Source organism: Dermochelys coriacea, chromosome 6 (genome assembly GCF_009764565.3).
Source record: "Dermochelys coriacea isolate rDerCor1 chromosome 6, rDerCor1.pri.v4, whole genome shotgun sequence".
Lineage (NCBI taxonomy): Eukaryota > Metazoa > Chordata > Testudines > Dermochelyidae > Dermochelys > Dermochelys coriacea.
The window spans coordinates 77,290,401-77,309,707 of NC_050073.1; the positions used below are offsets into that span (position 1 = coordinate 77,290,401).

The 19,307-nt window shown below is 38.5% G+C and overlaps 1 long non-coding RNA gene across 1 annotated transcript; it reads left to right on the forward strand.

Moving 5' to 3' along the window:
- Positions 1–462: 462 nt before the first annotated feature.
- Positions 463–13,599, forward strand: LOC122460660. Its single transcript, XR_006282110.1, has 3 exons — positions 463–475; positions 1,939–1,941; positions 13,431–13,599. It is a non-coding gene; the product is annotated as an uncharacterized LOC122460660 (long non-coding RNA).
- The last annotated feature ends 5,708 nt before the right edge of the window (positions 13,600–19,307 follow it).

The following is a 19,307-nucleotide window of genomic DNA, read 5'->3' on the forward strand; positions in this document are numbered from 1 at the left end:
GTGACTTTTTTGTAAGAATAGGAGACGAGAGAAGTGTGCATTGCTGGGAAATAGAGTTAAACACAAGTTTAGAAATTTCGTATAAGCCTACCTGAGCATCAATGGTAAATGGGACAAAATACAACATGGTTTTACAAAAGGTAGATCGTGCCAAACCAACCTAATCTCCTTTTTTGAAAAAGTAACAGACTTTTTAGATAAAGGAAATGCAGTGGATCTAATTTACCTAGATTTCAGTAAGGCATTTGATACCGTGCCACATGGGGAATTATTAGTTAAATTGGAGAAGATGGGGACCAATATGAACATCAAAAGGTGGATAAGGAATTGGTTAAAGGGGAGACTGCAACGGGTCCTACTGAAAGGCGAACTGTCAGGTTGGAGGGAGGTTACCAATGGAGTTCCTCAGGGATCGGTTTTGGGACCAATCTTATTTAATCTTTTTATTACTGACCTTGGCACAAAAAGTGGGAGTGTGCTAATAAAGTTTGCAGATGATACAAAGCTGGGAGGTATTGCCAATTCGGAGAAGGATCGGGATATTATACAGGAGGATCTGGATGACCTTGTAAACTGGACTAATAGTAATAGGATGAAATTTAATAGTGAGAAGTGTAAGGTTATGCATTTAGGGATTAATAACAAGAATTTTAGCTATAAGTTGGGGACGCATCAATTAGAAGTAACGGAAGAGGAGAAGGACCTTGGAGTATTGGTTGATCATAGGATGACTATGAGCTGCCAATGTGATATGGCTGTGAAAAAAGCTAATGCGGTTTTGGGATGCATCAGGAGAGGCATTTCCAGTAGGGATAAGGAGGTTTTAGTACCGTTATACAAGGCACTGGTGAGACCTCACCTAGAATACTGTGTGCAATTCTGGTCTCCCATTTTTAAAAAGGATGAATTCAAACTGGAGCAGGTACAGAGAAGGCTACTAGGATGATCCGAAGAATGGAAAACTTGTCTTATGAAAGGAGACTTAAGGAGCTTGGCTTGTTTAGCCTAACTTAAAGAAGGTTGAGGGGAGATATGATTGCTCTCTATAAATATATCAGAGGGATAAATATAGGAGAGGGAGAGGAATTATTTAAGCTCAGCAGCAATGTGGACACAAGAACAAATGGGTATAAACTGGCCACCAGGAAGTTTAGACTTGAAATCAGACGAAGGTTTTTAACCATCAGAGGAGTGAAGTTTTGGAATAGCCTTCCAAGGGAAGCAGGGGGGGGCAAAAGATCTATCTGGCTTTAAGATTCTACTCGATAAGTTTATGGAGGAGATGGTATGATGGGATAATGGGATTTTGGTAAGTAATTGATCTTTAAATATTCAGGGTAAATAGCCCAAATCCCCTGAGATGGGATATTAGATGGATGGGATCTGAGTTACTATAGAAAATTCTTTCCTGGGTATCTGGCTGGTGAATCTTGCCCATATGCTCAGGGTTTAGCTGATTGCCATATTTGGGGTTGGGAAGGAATTTTCCTCCAGGGCAGATTGGAGAGGCCCTGGAGGTTTTTCGCCTTCCTCTGTAGCATGGGGCATAGTTGACTTGAGGGAGGCTTCTCTGCTCCTTGAAGTCTTTGAACCATGATTTAAGGACTTCAATAGCTCAGACATGGGTGAGGTTTTTCATAGGAGTGGGTGGGTGAGATTCTGTGGCCTGCGCTGTGCAGGAGGTCGGACTAGATGATCAGAATGGTCCCTTTTGACCTTAGTATCTATAAATCCTTAATCTATTAAGTGGTTTTGCAGAGCCACAAGGGCAACAAAAAACCCTCATGGAAATACTATGGAAACACCCAATGCAGAATAATTAATAGATTCTCTGTTGGAGACTAAATTAAAAAGAGTAACACCTTTCAAAGATATCCTAAGTACCACCTCGAGCTGCTGGCTGAGGTCAGGCTTGCCTCAAAGTTAGATTATCTGAAGGCAGTGGGGAAAGGTTTGCAGATTTTAAGGCCAGAAGAGACCTCTATGATCAGCTATTCTAACACATGACAGAGAACCTCCGCAGCAATTTCTGCATGAAACCTGTAACATCAATATAGCCAGTCTTGATTTAAAGAATTCAAGTGATGGAAAATCACCATGCCCCTAGGTAAATTGTTCCATGGTTAATTATCTTCACTGTTAAAAATTTGCATCTAATTTTCTAGCCTGAATTTGTGTACCTTCATCTTCCAACCACTGGATCTTGGTGTGCATTTTTCTGCTAGATTAAAGAACCATCTACTATCATATGCAGTGCTCTGGCTAACAAGCCCTTGGGGACCATTATCAGTTTTCAAGACTTAATCTGGCATGTTTCACAAGCACAAGTACACTTAAACAAAATCCCTCTCTTTTATTCCCCCCCCCCCACAACATCACATGCTACAGTCACACAGACATTACCACAAAGAAGGTAAAAAAATGTATTATTGTTAGAAAGTTGTTACTTAGGAACTTGAGTGCACTAGTCTTGATACATGCCTCAGGCAAATGGGAAAATTCAGGGCTTCTTTATGCAAATATAGGTCACTGAAAGAATATTCTCATAAACAAAGTGGGAGAGGCCACTTTATCATTCACCTCCTTGCTTGCTAAAGCTCCTGGCAAATTAAATCCATTTCATGATGTAGAAGATGCACTTGTGCTGGGAATAGCTCAAAGTACCAAAAAAACCACACACCATCTAATACCAGCCAAGGACAGCCGGTAAAGGGACTGGACTGGGTCTCAGGGGATCCAAGTTCAACTACCAGCTCTGCCACAGTCTTCCTTTGTGAGTTTGGGAAAGTCACTTAGTCTCTCTCTGTTTCTATTGCCCATGTGACAAATGGAGATAATACCTCCTACCCCGTTTCCTTGCAATTCTGTTTATTATATTCATTTATTGGCTATAGTCTTAAACTTAGGCTCTAAGTTCTTTGGGGAAGGACCATCTCATTGTTATATCTGTACAATGCCTAGCATTATGAGGACCAGGGCCAGGCCTGTAGGCACCAGCACAATACAAATAATACTCTTCATCTTTCTTGTCTATTTCCAGGCAGGGACTATCTCTTACCGTGTCTTTACAGCATCTTGCACAGTGAGGCCCTGATGTTTCTTCATGCTTCTAGGTTTAACAAATAAATAATAATAGCACCAGTAACACTGAACTGGGCATACAGCATTTCTGAGCTTACTGTGACACTAGATGGGGCCCTATAGTCATCAGCCTAGCCTGTTGTGCAGCACTATAATTCTATTTGTATATCAGAGTATTTCCATGGTGAAGAGGTTTACAGGTGTCAGCCTTTGTGTAATAGGAATGGGAAAAACATCTTATGTGCTAGCAGTCCTGGTACATAGCACTATCTAGGGTGTGCTCGGGGGGATCCTTAGTGCTCTTAATGGCAGTGACAGCTCAAAAAATTCTAGCACTGAAGGCTTTAATTTCTTAAAAATGAATCTGGAAAACTTCCCAGATAATACATCTGTCATGCCAACTTACAGGGGCTGTGGCTAAAGAAAGAAGCATTGAAGAGGATCAATGATCCTCTCTCCCTTTCAGAGAGTGTATGATTATCCCCTCCCCAGGTCCCTGTAAAAAAAAAAAAAAGTTCCCTGGATACCTGGCAAATACAAGGTCAAACATTTGTTTGTGAGATAGCATCTATATACTGGTATGTGCTGATGTTGATCCATCTGTACAAGATTTTGCATATTAATTGTCTAAAATCATATTGGTTAGGATTTATGCATGGAGTCCATGACAGAGAAGGAATAAATCCACAGCACAGTTGGCAGCTATTTTATTCTTTTGTTGTTTCTCCTTTTAGAGTTTCTTCCATTCCAGTTCTGGTACACTAAATGCGTCTTTGGGCAAAATTTGGCTCATCTCTAATTCAAAATCTTGTTGAATTCACTGGAGGCCTAATTCTGACCTCACTAATAGTTTTGCATCAACTTGAGTGGAGCTATGTCCGATTTGCACCAGCGTGAGTGAGACCAGACTTGGACCTACTGTTTTAGAATGTTTATTGCTCCTCCGGACCCATTGGAATGGCTGAGGAATGGGATTTTATTTGGTTTTTAAATATGGCCATTCTCCAGTTAATGACAATTGGTGTGAAAAGAAATTAACTGTTTGCTTGTTTTATTTTTAATGTAAACATTTCTTAGCACCGATGCTCAATTTTCTGAGACAGACACAACAAATCTCATGATCCCATAGTATGTTCAGGTCTGTCCTACAAAATGTACTAACATTCCCTCTAACACCAAGTTAATTGCTTTTCATTGACTGATGTTTAAATGGGATTTTCCTGCCATTCTTTTGACAGTCTAGTTCATTAGATACTTCTGTATCTAAAAAGGAGGACATATGATGAGTTTAGATATTCACTTGTCAATCTAACCTTCTGACTTCAATCATTCATAATCCAGTTCTTAAGAAGACTTTAAGCCTTTCAAAACAATACCTCCTTTACTTATATTATTATTACAACATAAAATGCAGTTAATGTGAGACAAAAGTGTTGTACCTGTAAAACAGTGATTTGATTTAGACCTAGAACCTAATCCTGGAGTGACTCAAAGACTTTTTTTTTTGGCAGTATGTAGTCCTGTGTATTTGATGTGAGACCAGAGAGTAAAATATTCAAAACTGCTTACAAGGTGGGTGAGGTAATATCTTTTACTGGACCAACTTCTGCTGGTTAGAGAGACAAGATTTTGAGCTACAGAGAGTTCCTGGAACTCCAGTAAAACAAAATACCTTACCCACCTTGTCTCTCTAATATTCTAGGACCAACACAGCTACAACTATACTGCATACAAAGCACTTACGTTACTTAGGAGCCTATATTCCATTTTCAAAAGTGTCGTAGGCATTCAGGAGCCTGAAACTCATTGAAAGGCAATGTGATCTGGGCTCCTAAATGCCCAAATCACTTCTGAAAATGAGATTTTGGCTCCTGAGTCGCATAGATGTTTTTGAAAAATTTATCCTGTGTACTTTAGTCTAAAGTAAAGTTATATGCAGAGATAGTAGCATTGTTCTGAACATCAGTTACATACAGGAATCATTCTTCATCGTTTAATTTGTAAATCATCACATAGAATATATCCCTGAGGGGAAAACTTTGTTTCCATGTATCAGGTTGGAAAACAGACGCTACCTGGAACAACAGATTCAAAGCAAGTTAGGGTCAGATCCACCCTTTCTCCCTCAGTGTCAAAAAAACAGGGAGGATTGATTTGAATCAGTGTTTTAAAATCACCAATTTTAATCATGATTGAAATCAGCAAGAAATTGTGGGTTTTATATGTTCTTTGTAGATATTTTCCTAATGAAAGGTTGATTCTCATTAGCTGTTAACCATTAAAATGTTTATTTGCAACTAAATATCATGTAAAGGCTAAATTTGGTGCTTCTTTTTGCTAAGCAAAAGAATACACTGCATCTATACACTTAAACAATTATGTAGCTTAATTTACATTTATTCCGATTATTAACTTTTACATTTGATGACGTTAGAAAATGGTGAATAATGCATTTCTTACTTACTAGATTATTAATATTTAACTTTTGATTATTTTGTTTCAAGCTCTATTTAGATGGAAATTCAAGTCAATTAGAAATGCATAAAAACCGCATTTAATTTTTTTATTCTCTATAACTACCATAAAAGTGCTAAATACATAAAAAAGTTTAACAGAACATGTTTTGTAATTAAGTCTGATTAATTAAACAAAGGAAGTACTATCTATAGTTAGTGAAATGAACTGATTGTTTTTGGTCACCATGTCCGTCAAGATTTAGAATTAGTCGATCTTGCCCTCTCATACCTAGTTCATAGATTGGAAGAGGAAAACAAGCTTTCCTCTTTTTGCAACTCCCAATTTTGTTTTTAACTTTGAATGAACTAGTCATAGAACTGAGAAAGCTGAATAAATTGAAATGAAGAAAATATTCTCTATGCACCTGCAGAAGAGGCTATTGCTGTCAAAAACTAGTTTAGCACTTAAACTCTGGTTCCGGATGACTTTCACGTGTTCAGTGGTTTGACTTACTTTAAAAGTTGGCTCCAAAATGTACAACTTAATTTTTTCTCATTTAATTTAAATGATTTTAATAGATTATAATAACTTTAGGTCTAAACATATGTTGTCTGTTTCAAATTTAGTTTTAAATAAATTTAATTTAAATTAAAAAAATCTGATTTAAGTGTTAAAAATCTGAATTCTTTTATTTAAAATAAATTGATTTTTGGGTCCACCCTGAGAAAAACTGAGCATCATTTAATTTGTTTTTCTGGAAGTGGCTTTGCATAATAGGATGTATCTGATTCAGAGTTATTTGCAAGAGTGTCTTCCTGCCACTGGTTTGCCGTGGTTCTGCACTGACTGCCTACTTGTCTCTCCCTCCCAGATAATTTCACTATTGTGTGGAGGTGTGTATAAGGGCAAATCTTAAAGGGCTTATTCATAAAACCATCCCATAAAGACTTCAAAATTTGGCCCATAATTTGAGAAATCCTTTGGGATGAAAAGCACTAATGTAATATATTATCAGCATTGTTAGTCCATTACTGAGTTAGAATCTTTAAAAGCTTTTATAATTAACCTTTAGCTTTAAAGGTAAGAAAGAAAGACAGAAAGACTTTAAGGATAATTATAATTTTGATCTGTAGATGCTTGAAGTTATTTTTCAGTATCTGAAAAACAGGAGTAATGCATAAACATAAATACGAGACCTGGTCCTACACTCATCTCAAGTAGTCTGATTCAAATAAATGGGGAGACTTACATGACTAAGGACTACTCCTCAGTGTAATGTTGCAGGATCAAGCCATATATTAGTAAAGGATGGACCTTCAAAAATTTTAAGTTCCGATGCAATCTAGATCAGCAGCCAACACTTACCTGTACAATCCATGCCTCTGAGTTTATAAACTGCAATGTGAGGCAATCTTTCTAGCCCCTTTATTTGTGGTCCTAGCCAGACATACCATATTAATTTCCTGTCTCATCAGATTACACCAATTTCAGTTCCTGAGTTATCTGAAAGCCAGAAGTGAGAAAACATATCCAACAATTCCGAGCCTTCAAAACAGGTTCTATTTGGTTCTAAAAATGGACAAAGATTCAGAGTAAGGAGTCAAATGGTGTTCCTATTTTTTAAATGGTTTCATCGATTCCTAGGATACATTCCCTGAAAATATACCACAATATTAATTAAGAAACAGCAAAGTCAAGTACATCTCCCGCCCCCCTTTCTTTTAGGGATAACGGACAGGACTCACCACTGCCTTAGCCCAGATCTACACCCATGTAACTATGTCCAAGGAGTTTGATGGGTATAACACAGTGGTTTAATCTGGTCCTACATTTAGTTATGGGGGGGTTGTTTTTAGTAAAAATGGAGACCATTGGGGTGATGGATGGAATTGGTGAACCTGGAGCAAATATAAGGTTCAATCTTATAATTTTATCAGGATCAGTGCGGGGTTTTGCCTGCATAAAGATTATATGACCAGACCATAATGTAAAGTCGCTGCATTAAACTATATTTGTTTCTCAAATACTTTAGTTTGAGTAGCTAATGATTGTATTGTTTCTTGGTTATCTAATTTTTTTTTCTCCTTTTTTCTTTGAATGGACCAAATTATGCACTCAATTACCGTGGTGTAAGTGAGATGTATCTTCATAAAAGTCAATGGGCTGGATTCTCAAGTGCCTTGCACCTAGTGTACTCATGTTCACTTTTATAAAATAGATGCAACATGCTACAATTTGATTTCACTTTGCTTGGCTATAAAGATGAGGGACAGAAGAAAAATCAGACCCAATACTTGCCTTGATTTTAACAACATTTTCCTACATTTCGAACATGAAAACTTGAGTGTTTAAAAAAAACCCTAATTACTGATGTATTTACTCTGATATTTATGTAATCCATTACTTTTTGGAATTCATAACTGTAGTACATGAAATGCGTTCCCTTTAGTGACTCTGGGTTCTCTTGCTTTGTACAAGTACTGCCTCTCAGGCCTTGAATCAAAAGCCCATTGACATCAATAGGAGAGTCTCCACTGACATTGATGGGATTTAGGATTAAGCCCTTACTGGATATGTAAAACAGTATTTTGTACTGTGAACAATTCTGTTTACCTTTACTTACTAAGAAATTATCATATATAAATGCAAACATACTCAGATGTTTTTCTCAAAAAGAAAAGGAGTACTTGTGGCACCTTAGAGATTAACAAATTTATTAGAGCATAAGCTTTCATGAGCTACAGCTCACTTCATCAGTCTCTAAGGTGCCACAAGTACTCCTTTTCTTTTTGCGAATACAGACTAACACGGCTGCTACTCTGAAAGATGTTTTTCTTTGCTCTAATAGTTCTACAAAAATATTGTGTTAATCCCTTACACCTAGCAAACTGTTGGTGTGAAAAAAAAAACACACACAGAATTATATTAGTTCCTAGGGTTCAGGAAGTTCAAAGATACATAAAATGATACAGAAGGCTCATGTCTGCATTACCAAAAGAATCACTGAAATGCTGTTTTGCAATGTTCTGTTTTTGTATGCAACTTTACTTGGCAACAGATGCAATATTTATAGTAAAGTCTATCACCGTTTATTAATGTTATACATTAGAGTATTTTGCTACTGTAAAAATGATATCCTAAAATTAGTGTAAACATTTTGAAATAACACAAGAACAATGATCTTACAAATTATTAACTGAATTTCATTGTTTAAATAATAGAGCATGACAAACTGTTGAATAAAGCAATGGAAATATATTGATTTCATCTAATATAATTGTGCTAACCATCTATAAAGCTTTAATAAAGCCTCAAGAGTACTTTTCCAGTTTGTTAGAGAATTAGAAAATTAAATTGCTGTTTTCCAGTAATTTTTATATAAATAGAGTAGTAGACAAGCAATAGAATGTGATGTACATGTGTCAGTGTCACCAATCATCAACTATCTATGATAACTGGAATTTCTATTTGATGTGTTTCAGAAGGTATGATGTGACACACGTATGACACATCTTGCTTTTTAAGTCTGTTATAGGAAAATACTTTTCCAAATACTGATAATAAGAGTTCCAGTACTGAAGTCACTAACAGTTTAAATTATGATTTTTATTTTATTTTTCTTTAAATTCAGGTATCATAATTTGAAAAGCATAATGTTTTCAACCCTAAGCAGTAAATTAAAACCAGTAGGTTCAAAATGGCTAAATATATCTAGCCAAAATTAACTGCAGGATTTAACCATGGTAAAATTCTAGCAGTGACTATATATAACAATACGTGGCACAAGGATCTTCATTGGTGAGCACTGGACTTTGTGATAAGATGTGTATGTGACATGTTACCAGATGTCCTTTATGTAAGACTTTAAAAAAATTCTATTTTCTATTTGAATGAGTTATATTTCTTATTATTTTTATAAGAAAAGTCAAGCATAGAGTGGCTTCCAGGTGTTTTCACTGGATAATAATGTGCAAATAGAGTCGTGCAAAATCTGCAAGATTAACTTTTTGTTAGTGTTTATGACTGAACCCTGCTAGGGGCTCGGCAATCAGCCAGTCTCATCATGTTTTCTTGGGAGTTCAAGTCTGACCAGCTGTAACCTCTAAGGGAGCATGCCCTACCCCACTGGGGACAACCTACCTTTACTCAACAGGGAGTGTTTTCATCTACAAGTCTCTATTTTGCCACATGCCCACTGAGGAAATAACAGGGTTTGGCTCTTTGTGGAGAGGCGGTGGCTATGGAGGATAGAGGTCAGCTGAAGGAATGGGAATAGGGAAGGATGGTCAGTTGGTTGGAGCAAGAATGATCAAATAAGATTCATGGGCTACCACAGCTGTGCAAATATCTTCTTCAGTTTAAACAGGCTTCAAGTATGCTTCTTCTCTGGAAAAAGACCATGTTAAATTGTCATTGTGCCATATTCTCTCAATGGTTTCAAGATCAAATCTGCCCAATTTACACACACACAAAACATGTCGGGGGTGTTTTGGTTTTCTAATTGCCAATCTTGAAAACTCCACCTCATATCTGAAAGTCAAGCAGTGACACTCGTATCACTAACCAAAAACAAAAAACAAAAATAAAAACCACAACCACTGTACCTAAAACATATTCCCTAATTTTGCAAGGGGATATGCCTGTATGTGCCCTTTGCCCACATGGAATCCCTTGCAGGAATGGAGCCTTGGAGAACAATTTTGCTGATGAAGTGTGAGCCAGAATAGAATCCAGTTCATTTTCCCATGGCTATGTTGGCTGTGAAATGCTGACAAGAGTAAGCAGATCTAATACTCAAGAAGCAGGGTATAACTTTCCTTTCATTTACTCCTGTGACTTCATTGGCTTCACAGGAGCTACTCTGGATTTACACCAGTATAACTGATAATCAGACCCAGTCCTATTTTACTGTACTCAATTTTCAGTTACATACAACCTCATTTAGGGTTCCATAAAAATTGTCATAAAATTTTTAATTAATAACAATTTAAAGGACATTAAGAAAATAAAAATACTTTGTAAATTAACAATTTCCTTAAATTATGTTCAAATTAAAAGGTAAAGTGAAATTTGGATTAAGGCCTGTAAAGTGAGGTGAGCCCCTGAATCTCAGCCTGGGGAGAGGTGTGGTATCTAAAGAAATGAACTGTTACTGCCTTTTGTGTACTGTACTCCCCTTCATTAAATTCATTTTATATTTCCTGATTTCATAACTATCATTCTTTAACCTGAAAGACAAGGTGGGTGAGGTGATATCTTTTACTGAATAATTTCTGTTGGTGAGAGAGACAAGCTTTCTAGCAACACGGAGCTCTTCCCCAGGTCATTTTCCTATGATGCTGGGAGTTTCTTTCCCAGACCTGAAGAAGAGCTCTGGGTGGCTTCAAAGCTCGTCTTTCTCACCAACAGAAGTTGGTCCAATAGAAGATATTACCTCACCCACCTTATCTCTCTAATATACTGCAACTGACATGGCTACAACTACACTGCATATAATTCTGTAACCTGACATACCACAAATCTCATTGCAGCCCATGGTATCTGCATGTCACAGAATGATGCACACCGGGATGTCTTTAGCAAACCAGGAAGTACCAAGATAATTTAACAGGGGGAGGATGAAATAAAATATAATAAAGTGTTATAAGGTTATTTCTGGGCTCAGAGTCCTCATACAGCCTAGCTGGTCTGGCAATCCAGGCTGCACCAAAGGTTCACAATGAAATGCAAAAGCATACAAAACTCATTCTGTTTGAGGGTTTATTCATTTCAGACAAAACTCAGACCGGATTTGCTGTAACATCCACCAAGGTATATGAACATGTGAAGTGAATCAGTGTCCCACTTCACGTGAAGCAAGCCTATTTATGGTTTTGTAACAAAATCATGTGCATTTCAAGATTTTACTCTTGTTTCTATATAAATTGAAGTGAAACTCAGCAATTTTGATTGAGTTTTGGTTTGAGATTTAATAATCTTTTCAACCTGAAACTCCAACAAGATGTAAACCCATGTAGATCAAAAGCCAAAGTAAATGGCCATGTGAGCCCCTGTGAAGTGAAACCATTCAGTTTTGCACAGGTTTACCATTCAGCACATATTTCTGAGCTTAACTCAATTTTCATTTTAGCTGTGCAGCTCACCTTTAACTCTATATGGTAACTGAAGAACCTAATCTAATTCCAAAATAATCAGTGAAAAGAGGGTTCTGTTGTCATACAACTACATTTCGTGCACATTTGCTTTTGAGAAGCCAATTTATGAGGTGGGGGGATGATCTCTTTTTGACTCAATTTCTTTCAGTCCCATTTTTCACCATGACACCCATTTATATTGGAAGACAATGTATTTACTTAAACATATACAAGTTACCCTCTACAAATTATCCAAATCATAGATAGAACTAGGACTATAAATGTTAATTATCAATATTTAATGAAATCATATGTTTTATCCTTTTGTATACATGACTGTGACTTTAAATAATCCATAAAAATAAAGCATTAATATGGCAATTGTTTGTATGAGTTTTGGTACTCCAAAAAGAACCTACTTGTTTTTATTTTCATTCAGTGGAAAGAATAAAACTAGCTTAGGTTCAAAGTCATTGAACAGTCTTGAGTGCTGAGCTACATTTCTCCCTGGGATGCTGAATGTTCCTTTAATGCATTTTTAAGTGTAATAATATTTAGGAAAGTTGATATATTTAAACTCTCCCAGGGATTAAAAATAAATCTTTTGTTTTGGTCCAGATTCCAAGTGTAGATAGTAGGTGCCAGTATAGAATGTCATCTCTTTTTGCACTTAGCTTTTTTGATTAATCGTGAAAGCATGCACATTTATAGCTGTTTCCACCACTAAGTCCATTGGCCTGCTGATCCCATTCTTGCAAGGTTGCCAGTACTCAAATTCCTATTATGAAATACTAAATATATTTTCCATTAAGATTTTCACTGGAGGACAGGAACAGACTGAAATTGCTAAGGGTGTTGTATACATGTCAACATTTGGTCACACAATTTTCTTTTGATCTGTCTACAGAACATATAAATACTCTTGCTTTCCTTCAAAAATTAGTAACAGGAATATCCTCAATCATCTCTCTAAACCAAATCATAAAGTATTTTGAAATGCAAAAATAATCCTATTCCATGCAAGATTGACTACTGCACAGAAACATAATTGCAAAACAAGCACCTTTAGCTTGCTTGACAATATTTTAATGAACATTTTAAATCCCCGATGAAGTAAAATCTTAGATTTTTTTTTTCCTTAATGTTTTATGCCAGGTTGATCAAGGCCCTCTAAACTCGTTCCCGATTACTATTGGTAATTTTATGTGGTTAAATGTGTTCTCATTTCAAGGATCTTCACAGAAATTGATCTGTTGCTAATTAGGTTACTAAAAACTGCTCACATAACCCACACACCTCTTGGGTGTAGTGCTCTGTCCTAGCAAGTGGCACTGAGAACACTTAGAGCAGTGGTTCTCAGACTTTTGTACTGGTGACCCTTTTCACATACCAAGCCTCTGAGTGTGATGCCCCTTATAAATGAAAAATACTTGTTAATATATTTAACACCTTTATAAATGCTGGAGGCAAAGCGGGGTTTGGGGTGGAGGTTGACAGCTCGCGACCCTCATGTAATAACCTCGCAACCCCCTGAGGGGTCCTGACCCCCAGTTTGAGAACCCCTGACTTAGAGAGAAATTAATGAATCTACTCTACAGTTTTCGCTAAAGGCCATATTGCTTTTAGCTCATGCAGCAGAGGCTCATGCACTAAACTCCAAAGCTCCCAGGTTTGGTTCCACCCGGTGTTACAAGCTTATCTGCGATTTCAGCTAGGAAGTCTCTTAAGCTTGGGACATGCTTCCTCAGCTAGGGGAAGTATGTAACCCACACACCTCCTGGTTGTTGTGCTCTGTCCCATCAAGTGGCACAGAGACCACTTAGAGAGAGATGAATGAGTCTGCTCTACAGCCTTAGCCAAGGGCCATATGGCTTTTAGCTCATGCAGTAAAGGCTCATGCACTAAGCTCCAGAGGTCCCAGGTTCGACCTCACCCGCCGTTGACCGGGGTCTGTCAGTGTTACACTCACATCTCATAGTAGTATCAGTCCAGCTGCCTTAAACCCAGAACCAGTGTTTCAGCCCTTCTGAGCCCCAAGTATTTATCAAAGAGAAGGTTAGTGGATGATTTGCTCACAATCTGTAAGTACCTATACATGTGAGACAGAAATTTGATACTAGCAGGCTCCTCAATCTACTAGACAAAGGTATAACAAGATCCAATGGCTGGAAGTAAAAGATAGGTAAATTCAGACAAGAAAGAAGGTTTTTAACAATTTTTAACAGTGAGGGTATTTAACCATTGGAACAACTTAGCAAGAGTTGGGATGGATTCACCATCACACAAAATTGTTAAATCAAGATTGGATGTTTACAGTCACAGAATCATAGACATATAAGGCTTGAAAGGACCTTGTGACTGGGTACAACTCACCATTGTGGTGCCTCCTGCTGGCTGTCCAGGGAATTAGTGCTACACCCTCTTCTGGTGACACCTCTGTTGCTGGACCCATGTCACTCCCAGGACCATGGCATTTTCTTCAGTTGCACTGCCCTCTGGCTGTGACACACTCCATGTTCCCCCCCTGCCAGGGGACAGTATCACAGCAGCTTGGCAGTCCACTGCTGGGCCACTCCTTCAGTGGCTAGTGGGGGGAGGGGAGGACCAGGACCAGGACCAGGCCCACCTACTACTCCAGGTCCCAGCTCAAGCACCCTGCAAACAGCAGCTTCCTGCTACCTCTTTCTTCCAGCTCACTGTCTCTATTCCCTGGGCCACTTCCCCACAGCCTCATTTCCTTCTGCGCCTGCCTCTGGCTCTGGCTCCTTTGCCCTCTTCCCAGGGCCTTATGCCTGTAAGTCCTGGCAGTCTTCCAGGAGTCCTCTAGGAAGCCAGCCTTTTTCCTAGGGCTCCCTGCAGCAGACTGCCTAACCCTGGTCTGCAGCTTCCTTTTATATGGGCCAGCTGGGCCTTGATTGGCTGTTCCAGCTGCCGCCCTAATTGTCTGAAGTGGCCACCCTAATTGGCTGTTTCCCCTGCAGCCTCTCCTTTGGCTGGCTACCACTCAGCCTCCCTACACTGGCTTTAACCCTCTCAGGGCCAGTACAGGGCTGGTGCCCCGTAACAGACCTCAAGAGTTCATCTAGTCCATTTCCCTGCATTGAGGCAGGATTAAGTATACCTAGTTCTTTCCTGACAGGCATTTGTCTAACCTTTTTTTAAAAAACCCTCAGTGACAAGATTCCACATCCTCCTTAGGTAACTTGTTCCAGTACTTAACTATACTTGTAGTTAGAAAGGGCCCTGATCTGACTGGCCTGTAGGTGCTCCTGCAATATAAATATTTCATAATATTTAAACTGAAGACCTGTACCAAAGGTTCTGGCATAGAGCAGCATTATGGAGAGCATGCAGAGACAGGAATTATTAATGTTCTAAAGACACTCTACCCTTGTCTACCCTGGAGTAAGCTGTACCAGGGCAAGTCACAATTTACATTGGTCTACCAAGTCTAAGTTAGGTATTTTCACTAGCCAAAAAAATCTCAGATTTTTAAAAACCCAAAACTAGTAACCTCCTGAAGGGCATCCACTGATGAGTTCACTTTGGTTTCCATGGCTAGTGGTTAGCCAGATTTTATAATACTAAGTTTGAGAGAGAAAAGCATCTTCAAAATAGATTATGAAAAAAATTCCCTTAAAAGATAAGTACTTTTGTATTTTTGACCTCACTGCAAGGATTCCGACAGAACAACAATTTTTAAAAAGTATCCTAAATTGAAAAAGGAGCAAGAGAATGTAGGTAAAAAATAGGAAAAACAATAACATTTCCAACTGCATTTCAAGAAATCAGGGGCTGATGGGAATGGCTCCCAGCTGGGTGCACGTAGCAGCAGTGACTGGAAAGAGAGTAGGCTTTTAACCCTGCTTTTTCAGAACCCTCCTTGAAGCTGAAAAGCAGCTATTATGCCAACTGTACAGAGTATAAAATGGGTCCATGAAGTTGTCAGGTTACAAACTCCATAAAAACAGGAGAGGGATTTGGGCACAGAATCCATCAGATAAAAGTTTGCCTGTTATTTAAAAAAATAATTTATTATCTATAGAAGAGCTGTGTGGTCGCTTCTCAGGCTGAACTGTGCTGATCTTTCTGCTTCCAGATCTCTTTTCATTGGACCTAGATGATGCAGTCTTTTTTCTATTCCAGTGCCCAGCCAATATTGGGGCCCAAATAAGAGCTCAGCTCAAATTAATGCTCATTACACCAGCGATGCAAACAGAGGAGATGGCAGAAGATAGCATATTCCTCAATTTGTTAGCTAAGTTTTCAATGCAGTGGCGGTGTCATATTCTTGACTGCTCATGGATTGCAGGTGCAGTAGCAGCAATCACCAATACATGTTCTTTCCATCTGCATCTGGCTAGATGCTTTAGGACCAATCCTCTGAGGTACCGACCTCCCAACACTTGACCATGTCTTAGTTATCTTTGCATTTGTTGATTTTATGCACCAAATATGGAGCTATCTGCTGGAATACTTCAGAAATCCACCTACGCAAAATGAAGCTGCCTACTTACTTAATGGTGCTTCTTGTATAGAGCATATTGTGCTCTGCAGACTTTTGGGTTCTGGATAGTGCAATTGAAGGTTTTGGTTTTAATCTATAGACACATTTTGGGTCCTGGCTTCCTCAGAGTTCTTCTCTCTTCTCATGCCTCAGTTAAAATTAGCTGGGTCACTCTCTCTAATAGTTCCCCAGTTTGAACTTTGAGGTCTAGAGGCAGAGCATTCTCAGTAGGGAATCCTGGGATCTAGAACTCATTTCCCCTGTTGATGCGACAGAGCCCAAGTTTGCTGGTCTTCGGGGCACATTTAAAACTTATCATTCACCATTGCCATTGCCTAAATGAGTAGTTGAGGGGTGCCAGAGTTCCCTTTATAACTCAGGAGGGGTTGAGTTCTTTAGAATTGACATTGTGACAGTCATTTATGGTAACTATGTAGCTTTCCAAAAATTATTGTATATGCATTTAGCTACAGGCTTCAACAGATGAATTTTACATATCTGATAAATAGTTGAAGTTGATAAATTTATAAAATAGCAAAATATATTATGACTTTTTCCATTTTAATTAAAATAATTATTCACTAGAATCAAGATATTAAGAAAACACTCAGTCTTATAATTGGAAGCATAAATCTTCTCAAATGTAATAAGGATGAAATGTATTTAGTAATGGATATAGAGCTGAGAAGAGGCTTTCTAGTTTTGTAAAATAATATTGATAGTCATTATCACTCAATAATAAAGAGGGGCTATTTTAAATCTATTTTTGTGATTTTAGGTAGAAATGACCTATATCTTTCTCCGGAACAAATACATGAAGTAGAGTGCAATAGATTATCAGCAAATATGTCCCATGCTGCACAGTCCATATCTCATAGGCATGCTTTAAATAATGTAATAGGGGTCCATGCAGCTACATATCACACAAAATAGGATAGAATGACAGATGCTAATCTGTATATACATGAAAGTTTTCCCAAACTATCACCCTATTCAGTAGATGATTCTTTTCTAAAGTGGCTGTTTTCATAAATGTTATGAATTTCATCTCTGGTGTAAGCAAATGGAGGGATTAATTTGTCAGTACAACTTTATGTGATGAACTGTCCTTTTTGAAACCAAACTTCCTTTACAAAAAAAATTATCTGTGATGAATACACCTGGACTAGAGTTTATTATTATTAATCATGAGTATGACTATGCCTAAGTGCCAGCCAAGAATGGGACTCATTGTACCAGGCACTGTACATAGTAGTAGATATCCCCTGTCCAGAAGAACTTACAACTTAAATAGATAAGACAGACAGAGGGTGGGGAAAGGGGTAGAACACACAAGCAGAATGAATGTGATGTGATGGCAGAAAATGCCATTTTAGTTCCTGAGTTTGTTTGTTTGTTTGGGGGGGGGGGGTTAATTAGGAGGGGATCAGCTAAATGGAAAGCCTAGAGAAGGGAAGGCAGGTCAGATGGATAGTGCAAAGGAGAAGAGGGTAAGAGGGGCAGGTGTAGAGGGAAGCTGAGTTGAAGAGACTGTGAGGGAGAGAGAGGGGGAAACAGATGGAGCAAGCAGCCAATCAGAGAAAGTCCTGTCAAAACTGTAGAAAGTTCTCTCAATGTCCAGGGATCTAATGGTTCCTGCTTTGGCTGCTTCTGCTCCTACCAGCTGGAGTCTCTGCCTGGGTCCTCTCTGCAGTGTTCCTCCACATGGTGGGAGGTAGAGAGGAGTTACCACCTGAGTCCTAGTACCTCCAGGGGTGGATTCCCTTACAATGTTCTGGTTCCAGGGCAGTGGGGTTGGTACAGTTTTTATAGTGGGGGGTGCAGAAAGGCATTGAACAAAACTGTAAACCCTGTATATGATGGAAACCACTACAAGCCAAGGGGTGCTGCTGCACCCCCAACATCCCTAGTTCCAGCACTCCTGTTCCAGGGGGACACTGAGAGGAGGGGTGGCCACAGCTGGGCCCCATTTTACCTGCTCTTCTCCAGTGCAGCAGTGCCTGCTTTGGTGGCTTTTGTCCCTAGTGGCTGGAGTTTCTGGCACTATTCCTCTGTAGGTCTATTCTTTAGAAACATTCTTTACTGAGCAGGGTGGACAAGAATTGTCTTGTGTTTAGTCAATGTTATTGACAAGGCTCAGCAAGATAATGGAGGGTGCTGCTTTAAATTAAAAAGGCCCATCATTCATCAAGTACTTCTGAGTGTTAGTAGCAACAAGTTTGCCTATCTATTTATTTATTTTTCCATGGGGAAACTTCTCATTGATAATGCAGGAGGAGAACTAAGTCTGCAGAGTAGCATAATTTAATGCAGGCAAGGATTAGAGCAGTAGAGGACTCCTCTCCTGCTCCATGAGTTACACTAAGACATTATTTAGGAGATGGAAATCATTGCACTATAATGTAATCCACCAGATTTAGAAATCTGTCCACTGGGGCAAGCCTTAGTAATATTCGGGTATGTTTGTACATGATGGTGTTGGGGAAATATTATATTTAGTATTTGAAAGTTTTTTAGTATTTAAAGTTACCCTTTATTTTGTTGTTAATAAAGCTATGGTAGCATCTCCAGTGTGGTTTAGCTAGTTTATAATTGCCTAGAAATAAATGATAAAGACAGGGGGTCAAATTCTTCAGTGCCTTGCCCTTTACAACTGTGAAAAGCGTGTATAAAATCTAACATATTAAAATGGTAGCATTCTGCACACATTTTGACTGCACAAGCCGCAAAGCAGTGGAGTATCAGACCTATTTTTTTTAAAGATGCTTTATCTTGAAAGGAATTGAAATCATGTTGCTTTCCAACTTCTCACAATTTTTAGCACATAAGTATAAACTGTCTATACAAGACAGAAAGTGGCTAAATCCCTGCATTCAAGTCAATATTACACAAATTCCCTGCTAGCAAAAGTATCCAGGATTGCATAGTTAGTGTGTGAGATCAGATAATATTGTGCTGCACTTGCGTAGTGCTTTTCATTCATAGATCCCAAAGTACTTATGAATTTACAAGTGGGGATACTGAGGCACAAATAGGTTAAGTGACTTGCCTAAGGTCATATAACAAGTTGGGAATAGACCACAAATTGCCTGACTCTTCCCCTCTAGATCCCACGTTCAATACATGAC